Source organism: Ranitomeya variabilis, chromosome 5 (genome assembly GCF_051348905.1).
Source record: "Ranitomeya variabilis isolate aRanVar5 chromosome 5, aRanVar5.hap1, whole genome shotgun sequence".
Taxonomy (NCBI): domain Eukaryota; kingdom Metazoa; phylum Chordata; class Amphibia; order Anura; family Dendrobatidae; genus Ranitomeya; species Ranitomeya variabilis.
Window position 1 is genome coordinate 332862176 of NC_135236.1, and position 12902 is coordinate 332875077.

The 12902-nt window shown below is 46.8% G+C and overlaps 1 protein-coding gene across 4 annotated transcripts in view; it reads left to right on the top strand.

The window, feature by feature from the left end:
* The window catches only part of PMPCB (peptidase, mitochondrial processing subunit beta), a 71269-nt gene that overhangs the window by 41660 nt on the left and 16707 nt on the right, over positions 1-12902 (top strand). The gene's annotated exons all lie outside the window — the stretch shown is intronic.

Genomic DNA, 12902 nt, shown 5'->3' on the forward strand with positions numbered 1-12902 from the left:
TCACTCTGAAAACAAACTGGTCACACAGGACTGACTGCAGCTCACTTGGGTGTCATGTTCCACAGCCTAGTGAGAACCTACAGTACATGTCCAAAGCTACAGAGCGTCAGTAAGAACACAAAATTCTGTTTGGTGTGATGATCATTGACAATTAAACATCCTATAAGAAACAATCGCACCCACTACTATAACTATTCAAAATAAATTTTATTATGCACATTTAATGAAAACAAATAAGTGGAAAAGACTTCGTCCAAACAAGAACATATTAAAGTGTAAGTGGTGCAGATATAAAATTGTATGTCTTGCTATGCACAAAACAAGCTAAATAGTGTAACGGGTTCATTCATTCAGTTAAATCTGAAATTAAATAAGGTGGCTAGTGCAAGGTAAGTAAAAAATGAGAAATTTAATATGAAAATGGCAAATACTAAAAGGTATGATGTTCCCCTATTTAATATAAAGATCCATTATTGCTAAATTGATTATATCATGAGACATTGTGGGATTTGTTCCTATAAAGTGTAGTATTTTAGACCATATTAAGGATAAGTTGATATTTATCAGACACTACCCTGTTGCTGTCTACGCCAGACTCATGTTTCGCATCGGCTTCGTCAAGGGGTGGAATCAAGGGGATTTTTAAATGGTGATGGTACAATGAGAGACCGCGATCTATTCAGCATAATTAGTGACTGAAGGACCTGAAGTTCATTTACAAAACACTGGGTTTGCACAAGGACCAGCATGACATTACCGGTCACATCAGGTCCTACTCAAAGTGAATCATTAAATGATCTGAAATAAGGTGTAATAACACGGATTAAGTGATGCCATGTGGTCAGGTTACCCGATCACCCTATCCGATCTGTCAGTCTTACATGGTACATTAGATAACGTGTGGGTAAAACAAAAAACAACGGATATAAAATATCCAGTGCTTGCTGAAGTAAATTGGATTTCTCTATCGCCTTTCATTGGGGGACACAGGAACCGTGGGTGTATGCTGCTGCCACTAGGAGGCTGACACTATGCAAATAAAAAAGTTAGCTCCTCCTCTGCAGTGTACACCCTACCGACAGGAAGTAGGATATTCAGTTTAGCTTAGTGTCAGTAGGAGGTGAACACGGGTCTTTCATTAGACCCTTATCTACCTCAATGTGCGTCGTTTTCTTTCAGGTTTTCCGGAGGGATACAGGGTGAACAGCCACACCTGTAGTCCCACAATACGGACTATGAGTACGGCGTTGACTGCCACCCCGTATCCTCATAGATTCCACAGCAGGACCAAGATCCTAGTACACAAGCGTGCTCAGAAGTCCGGTCCTGCATCCGTCCCCCACCCACTCGCCCACCAGAGCCTGTCGGTTGGAGGAGACGAGGACGTCCATCAGCTCCCTGGACGTCTGGTATTTTCCCCGCATGGAGGTTAGTAAGGACGGCGTGGGATGTTTTAGGTGAGTATTCCTACCCTCGAAGTGCCTCTAGGTCCCTCCTCAGTTCCGGGGTGGTCGTTTGGGGGTCCCTTGGGATTTCTTTTTCCAGGCTGTCTTGGCCTGGTCGGCGTTTTCCCGTCCCTTCCATTGTGTGGCGACCGCGCTGTTCTCCGGCGCGGTGGCCTTGCAGTCGACCACGCTGCCTTTGTCCCCTGGCCGCACTATGTTCTGGCCCGGCGGCCATGCAGGCAGCCGCTTCCCCCTGCGGCCGCACTGTTTCTGCCCGGCGCGGCGGCCTTACGGTAGCCGCGCCGCTTTTCCACCTGCGGCCGCACTATCCCTTTCTGACCCTTTCTCCTCCGGCCGCACCGTGCCTTTTTGTCATGGCGCGGCTGCCGCGCCGCTTTTTCCCCGCGTCCACGCTTCTCCCACCGCCGCGGCTTCTACCGGGGCCTACTTCTGGCACCGCAACTCCTCCCACCTCCTTTCCCTTGGACGGGCTTTTCTCCCACCCGACAATCATCGGTGAGCTCCGCCCACCGGCGCCATCTTGGTGCTCCTGGCCTGGCGTTTAGCCCCGCCCACCACTCCCCGTGCAGCCGGAGTTCAGCGCCAGGAACGTTTTCTTCGCAGCTTATGACCGCAAATTTTCCGGCGTCCTCGCATGCAGCAAGTTTCGGACAAAAGGGTGCCCCAGATGTGACTGCCTGTTCTCCTAGGGGCTATCGTTCCTGAGGAGCATCTTCCAAGCCGGGCAGCCTTCCATCTGGAAACCGCAGCGTCTGCCGTGAGTAGCCCTGCACTGCAGACTGACACTCTCCCCTGCCCCCCTGTCCACTAACCTTCAGACATTTTCCTCGGGCCCGTTCGGTCTAACTTTAAGGAAGGTCATTCCCGGCTTCCTTTTTCCCTACTTCCTGTGCCTTAGTGAAACACTTTGCATGTTCGTCTTATAACCGCAAGCTTTCCTCAGGCAGGCCTGCAGCAACCCACATTATGCTCACCGCCCACGACCCCCCCCTGCTGCTCCGCCTCAGAGCGAAGTCCCCACCCCAGGCTGGTCCTCCTCTCTGTCTCTATCAGTAGCGGATCTCACATTGGTGTCCCAGACCCTTGTGTCCGTGCTCGATCAGTTGCCCCTGCAGACTTCCGTAGTAGCCAGCGGGTCGCAAGAAGCTCCGTCCGAGACTTCCAATACAGGCCGCGAAAGATCCAGACAGGAACGCCGGTCTGAGTTCTCTTCTCGGTCCATCTCGCCCCACGGTCCTTCTCTGTGGTCGACTTCCCCCTGGTCCTTCCCTCCGGAGTCAGGCGAGGCTTTCTCTGATGCGCAACAAGGTTCGTCCCAGTCTGGATCTCAAATTGCTGAACAGGAAGTTTCGTCTGAGACACTTCAGGATGAAATCCCCTCGTTCAGTAATCGCTTCCATGGAGGCTCAGGAATTTCGGTTTCAGGCTCCCGAAAGTCTATCCATCCTCCCCGACACTCTAGCCGTTGCGGGTGGCTCGTCAACAGGAAGAAGTCCCGTCTTGTTCTTTCTCAGCGCCTCGTATTTCTGGGCATGTTCTTTGACACTTGTCGGACCAGAGTCTTCCTTCCCGAAGACAAGATATCCCTCCTTCGTCGGGAAGTTCGCTTGCTCCAGGGTTCTCGGCTTCCCTCCTTTCCGATGGGCCATGATGGTCCTGGGGAGGTTGGTTGCAACATCGGAAGCGATTTCCCTTCTCCCATTTCATTCAAGACTTCTTCTTCAGCAGGCTATTGTATCACAGGGGGACAGGCCTGTCTTCTCCCTGCATCGTCCGATCCAGTTTTCTCCCGGGTCAAACGGTTCCTCGACTGGCGGCCGAGGTCACTTCTCTTATCCCAGAGCAGATCCTTCACAGCAGATCCTTCCTTCCAGTTCTCTGGCAGGTGGTGGCGACGGACGCCAGCCTGCTCGGCTGAGGCACGGGGCTTTGTAACCTGTTTTTTTTTCAGGGTTGTTGATCGACGCAGGAGTCCTCTCTGTCGATCATTGTCCTCGAGTTCTGGATCATCTTTCTGTCTTTCCTTCACTGGGTAAGGATTTTCAGGAGCCTGCCAATTTGGATCCAGACAATGCCACAGCAGTGGCATATGTCAACCACCAGGGGTGGACTCGGAGTTTCTCTGGCCTCGGCCGAGGTTTCCAGGATCCTCCTTTGGGCAGAGGCAACGGTCCTGGTGAGATCCGCAGTGCATGTCCCCAGCGTGGACATTTAGGCCACCGTCTTCCTCAGCCGCGAGGGCCTCGCGGCAGGGGAATGGTCCTTACTTCAGGAGGTCTCCTTTCGGATTGCTCTTCGATGGGGGACTCCGAAAGTGGACCTCACGGCGTCCCGATTGAACAGGAAGGTCCCTCGGGTCGTCCCAAGGTCCCGCGATCCTCTCGCAGTGGTGTTGACGCTCTGGCCATTCCTTGGTCGCAGTTCGTGCTCCCCTATCGGTTCCCACCCCTTCCCTTGCTTTTCAAGCTGTTGAAAAAGATCAAGGTGGAAGGGGTGCTGGTCATTCTGATCACCCCGGATTGGCCCAGGAGTTCTTGGTTTGGTATATATATATATATACAGTGCCTACAAGTAGTATTCAACCCCCTGCAGATTTAGCAGGTTTAATAAGATGCAAATAAGTTAGAGCCTTCAAACAAGAGCAGGATTTATTAACAGATGCATAAATCTTACAAACCAAAAAGTTTTGTTGCTCAGTTAAATTTTTATAAATTTTAAACATAAAAGTGTGGGTCAATTATTATTCAACCCCTAGGTTTAATATTTTGTGGAATAACCTTTGTTTGCAATTACAGCTAATAATCGTCTTTTATAAGACCTGATCAGGCCGGCACAGGTCTCTGGAGTTATCTTGGCCCACTCCTCCATGCAGATCTTCTCCAAGTTATCTAGGTTCTTTGGGTGTCTCATGTGGACTTTAATCTTGAGCTCCTTCCACAAGTTTTCAATTGGGTTAAGGTCAGGAGACTGACTAGGCCACTGCAACACCTTGATTTTTTGCCTCTTGAACCAGGCCTTGGTTTTCTTGGCTGTGTGCTTTGGGTCATTGTCTTGTTGGAAGATGAAATGACGACCCATCTTAAGATCCTTGATGGAGGAGCGGAGGTTCTTGGCCAAAATCTCCAGATAGGCTGTGCTATCCATCTTCCCATGGATGCGGACCAGATGGCCAGGCCCCTTGGCTGAGAAACAGCCCCACAGCATGATGCTGCCACCACCATGCTTGACTGTAGGGATGGTATTCTTGGGGTCGTATGCAGTGCCATCCAGTCTCCAAACGTCACGTGTGTGGTTGGCACCAAAGATCTCGATCTTGGTCTCATCAGACCAGAGAACCTTGAACCAGTCAGTCTGAGTCCTCCAAGTGATCATGAGCAAACTGTAGACGAGCCTTGACATGACGCTTTGAAAGTAAAGGTACCTTACGGGCTCGTCTGGAACGGAGACCATTGCGGTGGAGTACGTTACTTATGGTATTGACTGAAACCAATGTCCCCACTGCCATGAGATCTTTCCGGAGCTCCTTCCTTGTTGTCCTTGGGTTAGCCTTGACTCTTCGGACAAGCCTGGCCTCGGCACGGGAGGAAACTTTCAAAGGCTGTCCAGGCCATGGAAGGCTAACAGTAGTTCCATAAGCCTTCCACTTCCGGATGATGCTCCCAACAGTGGAGACAGGTAGGCCCAACTCCTTGGAAAGGGTTTTGTACCCCTTGCCAGCCTTGTGACCCTCCACGATCTTGTCTCTGATGGCCTTGGAATGCTCCTTTGTCTTTCCCATGTTGACCATGTATGAGTGCTGTTCACAAGTTTGGGGAGGGTCTTAAATAATAATAATAAATAGTCAGAAAAGGCTGGAAAAAGAGATAATTAATCCAAACATGTGAAGCTCATTGTTCTTTGTGCCTGAACTACTTCTTAATACTTTAGGGGAACCAAACAGAATTCTGGTGGGTTGAGGGGTTGAATAATAAATGACCCTCTGAAAAGACTTTTCACAATTTAAAAAAAAAATAATAAAGAAATAACATTCTTTTTTGCTGCAGTGCATTTCACACTTCCAGGCTGATCTACAGTCCAAATGTCACAATGCCAAGTTAATTCCAAATGTGTAAACCTGCTAAATCTGCAGGGGGCTGAATACTACTTGTAGGCACGGTGTATGTGTATATGTGTATATGTGTATATGTGTATATGTGTATATATATATATATATATATATATATATATATATATATATATATCTATATATATATATATATATATATATATATATCTATATATATATATATATATATATCTATATATATATATATATATATATATATATATATATATATATATCTCTATCAGTACAGACCAAAAGTTCGGAGACACCTCATTTAAAGATTTTTCTGTATTTTCATGTCTATGAAAATTGTACATTCGCACTGTAGGCATCAAAACTGTGAACTATCACGTGTGGAATTATATACTTAACAAAAAAGTGTGAAACAACTGAAAATGTGTCTTATATTCTAGGTTCTTCAAAGTAGCCACCTTTTGCTTTGATGACTGCTTTGCTCACTCTTGGCATTCTCTTGATGAGCTTCAAGAGGTAGTCACCGGGAATGGTCTTCCAACAATCTTGAAGGAGTTCCCAGAGATGCTTAGCACTTGTTGGCCCTTTTGCCTTCACTCTACGGTCCAGCTCACCCCAAACCATCTCGATTGGGTTCAGATCTGGTGACTGTGGAGGCCAGGTCATCTGGCGTAGCACCCCATCACTCTCACTCTTGGTCAAATAGCCCTTACACAACCTTGAGGTGTGTTTGGGGTCATTGTCCTGTTGAAAAAGAAATGATGGTCCAACTAAACGCAAACCGGATGGAATAGCATGCTGCTGCCAGATGCTGTGGTAGCCATGCTGGTTCAGTATGCCTTCAATTTTGAATAAATCCCCAGCAGTGTCACCAGCCTAGCACCCCCACACCATCACACCTCCTCCTCCATGCTTCATGGTGGGAACCAGGCATGTAGAGTCCATCCGTTCACCTTTTCTGCGTCGCACAAAGACACGGTGGTTGGAACCAAAGATCTCAAATTTGGACTCATCAGACCAAAGCACAGATTTCCACTGGTCTAATGTCCATTTCATTGTGTTCTTTAGCCCAAACAAATCTCTCCTGCTTGTTGCCTGTCCTTAGCAGTGGTTTCCTAGCAGCTATTTTACCATGAAGGCCTGCTGCACAAAGTCTCCTCTTAAGGGTCCCTTTCCACTTGCGAGCGAAAAAATGGTCCGATTAACGGACCGAAAAAACGGAGGAAAATCGTGCGAGTGTCATGCGTTTGTTTTTTTTTCGCAACATCCGTATGACATCCGTATTGCTGTCCGATTTTTACGCACCGGTGTCCTTTGAAAAGCCAGCAAATCAGTGCTGTGTACAGTAAAATCACACTGACAGGTTAGAATAGAGTAGATATATACACATAGAATATATATATATATATATATATATATATATATATATATATATATATATATATATTCTGTCAGTGAGACACCTATATATGTATATTTATATTTAATGCAGCGCTAGATAGCATATAAGCCGCTAATTCAATTTCCGGCTTTTGCTCTCTCCTTCACAAACCCGACAGGATATGAGACATGGTTACAGTATACCATCTCATATCCCTTTTTATTTGCATATTACACACTTCTAATGTTAGTAGTGTGTATGTGCAAAATTTGGCCGCTGTAGCTGCTAAAATAAAGGGTTAAATGGCGGAAAAAATTGGCGTGGGCTCCCGCACAATTTTCTCCGCCAGAGTGGTAAAGCCAGTGACTGAGGGCAGATATTAATAGCCTAGAGAGGGTCCATGGTTATTGGCCCCAGCCACCCCAGAAAAGGCACATCTGGAAGATGCGCCTATTCTGGCACTTGGCCACTCTCTTCCCACTCCCGTGTAGCGGTGGGATATGGGGTAATGAAGGGTTAATGTCACCTTGCTATTGTAAGGTGACATTAAGCTAGATTACTAATGGAGAGGCGTCAATTATGTCACCTATCCATTATTAATCCAATAGTACGAAATGGTTAATAAAACACACACACATTATTAAAAATTATTTTAATGAAATAAACAAACAGGTTGTTTTAGTATTTTATTGCTCTCTCAATCCATCCAGAAGACCCTCGCTTGGCAAAATAATAAACCAACAATACACATACCTTCTGATGAACTGTCAGGTCCCACAAAGTAAATCCATCTGAAGGGGTTAAATCATTTTACAGCCAGGAGCTGCGCTAAAGCACTGCTCATGGCTGTAAAAACCCCGGGTGCTGAAAGGAAAGCTGGGTGATCTGTACTTACATTGAGTCGCGGTGAGGCGCCCTCTGGTGGATGAACTCATGAACTGGAGCCTTGGAAAAGTTCCCACGCTCGAGTTCATATGAGTTCATCCACCAGAGGGCGCCTCACCGCGACTCAATGTAAGTACAGATCACCCAGCTTTCCTTTCAGCACCCGGGGTTTTTACAGCCACGAGCAGTGCTTTAGCGCAGCTCCTGGCTGTAAAATGATTTAACCCCTTCAGATGGATTTACTTTGTGGGACCTGACAGTTCATCAGAAGGTATGTATATTGTTGGTTTATTATTTTGCCAAGCGAGGGTCTTCTGGATGGATTGAGAGAGCAATAAAATACTAAAACAACCTGTTTGTTTATTTCATTAAAATACTTTTTAATAATGTGTGTGTGTTTTATTAACCATTTCGTACTATTGGATTAATAATGGATAGGTGACATAATTGACGCCTCTCCATTATTAATCTGGCTTAATGTCACCTTACAATAGCAAGGTGACATTAACCCTTCATTACTCCAAATCCCACCGCTACACGGGAGTGGGAAGAGAGTGGCCAAGAGCCAGAATAGGCGCATCTTCCAGATGTGCCTTTTCTGGGGTGGCTGGGGGCAGATGTTTGTAGCCAGGGGGGGCCAATAACCATGGACCCTCTCCTGGCTATTAATATCTGCCCTCAGTCACTGGCTTTACCACTCTGGCGGAGAAAATTGCGCGGGAGCCCACGCCAATTTTTTCCGCCATTTAACCCTTTATTTTAGCAGCTACAGCGGCCAAATTTTGCACATACACACTACTAACATTAGTAGTGTGGAATATGCAAAAAAAAAGGGGGATATGACATGGTTTACTGTATGTAAACCATGTCTCATATCCTGTCGGGTTTGTGAAGGAGAGAGCAAAAGCCGGCAATTGAATTAGCGGCTTTTATGCTATCTAGCGCTGCATTAAATATAAATATACATATATAGGTGTCTCACTGACATATATATATATATATATATATATGTATATATACACATTCTATGTGTATATATCTATTCTATTCTAACCTGTCAGTGTGATTTTACTGTACACCGCGCTTAATTGCCGGCTTTTCAAAGGACACCGGTGCGTAAAAATCGGACAGAACTCGCATGGTGCGAGTGCTGTGCAATTTTTTTCTCGCACCCTTTGACTTGCATTGGCGAGTCTCGTCCGAGAATCGCAGCAATACGCAGCATGCTGCGATTTTTTTTTCTCAGCCGATCCAGATTTTTCTCAGTCCGATTTCGGCTGAGAAAAAAATTGCAAATGAAAAGACACCTATTAACTAACATTGGTCCGAGTGCAATCCGATTTTTTATCGGATTGCACTCGTCCGTTTTCCTCGCAAGTGGAAAGGGGCCCTAACAGTTGTTGTAGAGATGTGTCTGCTGCTAGAACTCTGTGTGGCATTGACTTGGTCTCTAATCTGAGCTGCTGTTAACCTGCAATTTCTGAGGCTGGTGACTCGGATAAACTTATCTTCAGAAGCAGAGGTGACTCTTGGTCTTCCTTTCCTGGGGCGGTCCTCATGTGAGCCAGTTTCTTTGTAGCGCTTGATAGTTTTTTCCACTGCACTTGGGGACACTTTCAAAGTTTTCCCAATTTTTTCGGACTGACTGACCTTAATTTCTTAAAGTAATGATGGCCACTCCTTTTTCTTTAGGCTACTTTCACACTAGCGTCGTGCACTGCACGTCGCAATGCGACGTTGCGGCGCACCGACGCAAACTGTGAAAGCGCCGCACAACTTTGGCAGCGGATGCAGTTTTACAATGCATTCGCTGCCCCATTGTGATGTGCGGGGAAGCGGGGGCGGAGTTCCGGCCGCGCATGCACGGTCGGAAAAGACGGTCACGACGCACAAAAAAACGTTACATGTAACGTTTTTTTGTGGCGACGGTCCGACGCAACCGTCGTGCGACGGTTGCGACGTGTGGCAAAGTGTCGCACTGCGTCGCTAATGCAAGTCTATGGAGAAAAAACGCATCCTGCAAGCAATTTTGCAGGATACGTTTTTTTCTACAAAACGACGCATAGCGACGTGCAGTGCACGACGCTAGTGTGAAAGAGGCCTTACTTAGAATTTGTATCATGGCAAGAAAAAAGCAGCTAACAGTCTATTCAGTAGGACTATCAGCTCTGTATCCACCAGACTTCTGCACAACACAACTGATGGTCCCAACCCCATTTATAAGGCAAGAAATCCCACTTATTAAAGGGAACCTGTCACCCCCCCCCCCCCAGTCGTTTCAAACTAAAAGAGCCACCTTTTAGGTCTGGGTGCTGTAACTTGAGAAATAATCAGTTTTATAATTTGTCTGAAATACCTGCTCCTCAGTCAAGTGGGCCGGCGTTTCCCCCCTGCTTCAGATAGCACACCGCTGTCACTCACATCTTCTTGGCACCGGGCGCCGCCTCCTCCTCACCGCTGTTTTCAAAAGTAGCCGGCGCCTGCACTCTTTTCCCCTGCCTGGTGCAGGCGCAGTGAGTGCTGGCCGTCTTTCCTCATATGCAGCCCAGCTGACTGCGCGGCCGCCCTGCCTGTAATTCCCAGCCCCGTAATGTAAATAAATCATAAGTCACTGCGGGGCTGGGATTCACAGGCAGGGCGGCCGCGCAGGCGCAGTCAGCTGGGCTGCATATGAGGAACGACGGCCAGCGATCACTGCGCCTGCACCAGGCAGGGGAAAAGAGCGCAGGCGCCGGCTACTTTTGAAAACAGCGGTGAGGAGGAGGCGGCGCCAAGAAGATGTGAGTGACAGCTATATGCTGTCTGAAGCAGGGGGGAAACGCCGGCCCACTTGACTGAGGAGCAGGTATTTCAGACAAATTATAAAACTGACTATTTCTCAAGTTACAGCACCCAAAACTAAAGGAGCCACCTCGTCAGAATGCAGCATTACTGCTGCACAAGGTGGCTCTTTTAGTTTGAAACGACTGGGGGGGGGTGACAGGTTCCCTTTAAGGGTATGTGCACACGTCAGGATTTTGTCAGGATTTTGTCAGGCTATTTCCTCAGGTTTTGTAGCCAAAACCAGGAGTGGGTGATAAATGCAGAAGTGGTGCATATGTTTCTATTATACTTTTCCTCTAATTGTTCCACTCCTGGTTTTGGCTACAAAACCTGAGGAAAAATCCTGACAAAATCCTGACGTGTGCACATAGCCTTAGGGTACTGTCATACAGTGCCATTTTGATCGCTACGACGGCACGATCCGTGACGTCGCAGCGTCGTATGATTATCGCTCCAGCGTCGTAGACTACGGTCACACTTTGCAATCACGGCGCTGGAGCGATGCCGAAGTCCCCGGGTAACCAGGGTAAACATCGGGTTACTAAGCGCAGGGCCGCGCTTAGTAACCCGATGTTTACCCTGGTTACCAGCGTAAACGTAAAAAAAACAAACCGTACATACTTACATTCCGGTGTCTGTCCCCCGGAGTTCTGCTTCTCTCCACTGTGTAAGCACCATAGCCGGAAAGCAGAGCGGTGACGTCACCGCTGTGCTCGCTTTCCGGCCGGCAGGCGCTCACAGTGCAGAGAAGCTGAGACGCCGGAGGACAGACACCGGAATGTGAGTATGTACTGTTTGTTTTTTTTACGTTTACGCTGGTAACCAGGGTAAACATCGGGTTACTAAGCGCGGCCCTGCGCTTAGTTACCCGATGTTTACCCTGGTTACAAGCGAACACATCGCTGGATCGGTGTCACACACAACGATCCAGCGATGTCAGCGGGTGATCAAGCGACGAAAGAAAGTTCCAAACGATCTGCTACGACGTACGATTCTCAGCAGGGTCCCTGATCGCTGCTGCGTGTCAGACACTGCGATATCGTAACAATATCGCTAGAACGTCACGAATCGTACCGTCGTAGCGATGAAAATGGCACTGTGTGATGGTACCCTTAATCTGACAGGGCACACCTGTGAAGTGAAAACCATTCCCGGTGACTACCTCTTGAAGGTCATCAAGAGAATTCCAAGAGTGTGCAAAGCAGTCATCAAAGCAAAAGGTGGCTACTTTGAAGAGCCTAGAATATAAGACATAATTTCAGTTGTTTCACACTTTTTTAAGTATATAATTCCACATGTATTAATTCATAGTTTTGATGCCTTCAGTGTGAATGTACAATTTTCATAGTCATGAAAATACAGAAAAATCTTTAAATGAGGTGTGTCCAAACTTTTGGTCTGTACTGTGTGTCTGTACTGTGTGTATGTATATGTGTGTGTGTATATATATATATATATATATATATATATATATATATATATATATATATATATATATATATATATATATATATATATATATATATATATATACAGTGGGGTTAAGTTCCACCACTTAAAAAGATGAGAGGCGTCTGTAATTTACATCATAGGTAGACCTCAACTATGGGAGACAAACTGAGATAAAAAAATCCAGAAAATCACATTGTCTGTTTTTTTATCATTTTATTTGCATATTATGGTGGAAAATAAGTATTTGGTCAGAAACAAAATTTCATCTCAATACTTTGTAATATATCCTTTGTTGGCAATGACAGAGGTCAAACGTTTTCTGTAAAGGTACCGTCACACTAGGCGATATCGCCAGCGATCCGTGACGTTGCAGCGACCTGGATAGCGATATCGCTGTATTTGACACGCAGCAGCGATCTGGATCCCGCTGTGAAATTGCTGGTCGCTGCTAGAAGGTCTGCACTTTATTTGGTCGCTAGGTCGCCGTGTATCGCCGTGTTTGACAGCAAAAGCAAGGATACCAGCGATATTTTACACTGGTAACCAGGGTAAACATCGGGTTACTAAGCGCAGGGCCGCGCTTAGTAACCCGATGTTTACCCTGGTTACCAGCGTAAAAGTTAAAAAAACAAACAGCACATACTCACCAGCGCGTCCCCCAGCCTCTGCTTCCTGACACTGACTGAGCCCGGCCCTAAACTGAAAGTGAAAGCACAGCGGTGACGTCACCGCTGTGCTGTTAGGGCCGGAGCTCAGTCAGTGTCAGGAAGCAGAGGCTGGGGGACGCGCTGGTGAGTATGTGCTGTTTGTTTTTTTA